Source organism: Monopterus albus, unplaced genomic scaffold (genome assembly GCF_001952655.1).
Source record: "Monopterus albus unplaced genomic scaffold, M_albus_1.0 scaffold6.1, whole genome shotgun sequence".
Classification (NCBI taxonomy): Eukaryota; Metazoa; Chordata; class Actinopteri; order Synbranchiformes; family Synbranchidae; genus Monopterus; species Monopterus albus.
In genome coordinates, this window is record NW_018127886.1 from 2,448,800 (window position 1) to 2,450,832 (window position 2,033).

Here is a 2,033-nt window from a genome sequence, read left to right on the forward strand (position 1 = left end):
ATAATAATATTAAACATCCTGTCTGCTGACAGTCATCAACTCTTCTCTCTAGTTATCCTTGACCAGATGTACCCTGTAGAAACTCATAAGCAGGCCTAAGCATTTAACAGTCTAGCTAGACATCCTATCTCCACTAAACAGTTCTCATACAAGTACCTAACCAATATCTATCTGACTAAAAATACCTAACAGCCTGATATTCCATACTTCTTTTAATTGAATTATTAATTAAAACTAGTTTTATAAAGCTACCTGGATTAGGTGCCTGCCATTAACTTTCTTCCGCAACAGCAGACGACATCGCGCTCACATTTGTCCAGTTAACGGCGATGAAACGCAAATAGCCCCAGCATCTCGAGTAAGAAAGAAATGAAGAAAGAAGAAAAGAAAGGAAATGAAGTGACCATTCTTACTGTTGTTGTTTCCGTAAATCGGATATTTCTTATGGTTTAAACCTAACATGTGCTCAAACTTCAGACATTTTGCGTCCTCTCAAGATGGGCGTGACCGGTGTGGGTTCCTTCAACAGCGACTCAAAGCCACACCTCTACATGCATCCTCTATTTGCATGGGCGGTACACGCAGCCAGCTGCAATCATGGAATTCTCATTTACATTAAATTTACATTTATGTAAAAGGCATGACTTGAGCCAAGTGCAGTGTAGCCTATGTATCGATAGTAGATCAGTTTTGGGCAGGCTCGGCCTTAACCAATGTGGCACCCTAGGCAAGATTTCAGGTGGTGCCCCGTTGCATCACAGTAAATTCCACTGCTAGTGTATAAACTCATAAGAAACGTAATAGCTTTGTCTTTGACATTCTTTTATTTAAATAAAGCAATTGCACATTCAAAATACTTAGAAAGAATTAAAGAAACAAATACAAAAAAAAAATGAACTGAACATATGAAATACAATATAAATAGCTTACATAAAGTACCTATTAATACTCCCAAAATAAAAAGTGTAAAGAAGTGACATTAACTTAAAAATACAATATAAATACGGCACTGTGCAAAATAAGATATTAAAGAAACGAGTAGGCACAAAAAAATACAAGGATTTAAATAAAAATAAAAAGATGATCTTACAAAGACCTCTAGTGGTGTTTTTGGTACTGCCGTAACTTAAAAACTACACCATCACCTCCTCAATCTCACATAACCTGCTACAGCTTTACTCGTTTTTCTTGCAGCAAAGTCATCTACAACATCATCATATGACAACTGATTTGAGACCACATGGTTTATGCTTATAATGGCAAGTCCACTGAGACGTTCTTGCATCATAGTAGATCTCAGGTAAGTTTTAATCAGTTTGAGCTTAGAGAAGCTTCTGTCAGCAGCACCCACTGTAACAGAAAGAGTGGCAGAGATTCTCAAAGCAACCCACATGTTGGGGTAAATTTCTGCCAGCTTCTTCTCATGCAGGAAGGACAAAAGTTCCATGTTTGTCATATTGTTTGATGGCAATGGTGGGAAATTCTTCAGTTCCTTTGCAAGTTCTGTGCCATCAATGTCCGGCTGGCTGTCATGGGTCAGAGCAGTACTTAGGGTTTGACACTTCTGGAGCAGGTCCTCTTCTTCTAAGTTGGGGAAATCGAGGAGCACACCAAACGTGTTATTCACCTCTCCAAGATTCTGAAATCTCTCATCAAGTGAAGAGATGGCAGTATCCACGACCACATTAAAAAATGTGGTTTCCATTTTTCGTAGTGCATCTTGTATGGGCTCATCTGGAGACTCATAGCCAAAGTGCCTTTTTGTGGTTCTCAAACGCTTTTGTTTGAGTTCAGCCTCCACATTCATCTCTTCACACATCTTCTTTGCAATTGTCTGTGCATCAGAAAATCCAGTGTTTCTGTAACTGGTGAGGGAATCTCTGGTTTTCTTCAGCAAGTCGACAGCCACATCAAGCTGCATGGAGGGTGACTGCATCAGTTTACTGACATGCTGGATCTTGCCGAGAATGTCATACCATATGGCTGTACAAATGCAAAAGCGATAGGATCCAATCTCCTCAGCCAAAGACTGG

At 39.5% G+C, this 2,033-nt stretch overlaps 1 protein-coding gene across 3 annotated transcripts in view; it reads right to left on the minus strand.

The window, feature by feature from the left end:
- b4galnt1a (beta-1,4-N-acetyl-galactosaminyl transferase 1a) overlaps nucleotides 1–574 on the minus strand; it is a 15,013-nt gene extending 14,439 nt beyond the window's left edge. Inside the window, exon 1 of one of the 3 annotated variants that reach the window (XM_020614604.1) lies at nucleotides 414–574. The gene's annotated coding sequence lies outside the window, so the exon portion shown is untranslated. Of the gene's footprint in view, nucleotides 1–252 lie in introns of all 3 variants that reach the window. The other 2 variants (XM_020614596.1, XM_020614587.1) reach the window with 2 other exon arrangements.
- Between the last annotated feature and the right edge of the window lie 1,459 nt (nucleotides 575–2,033).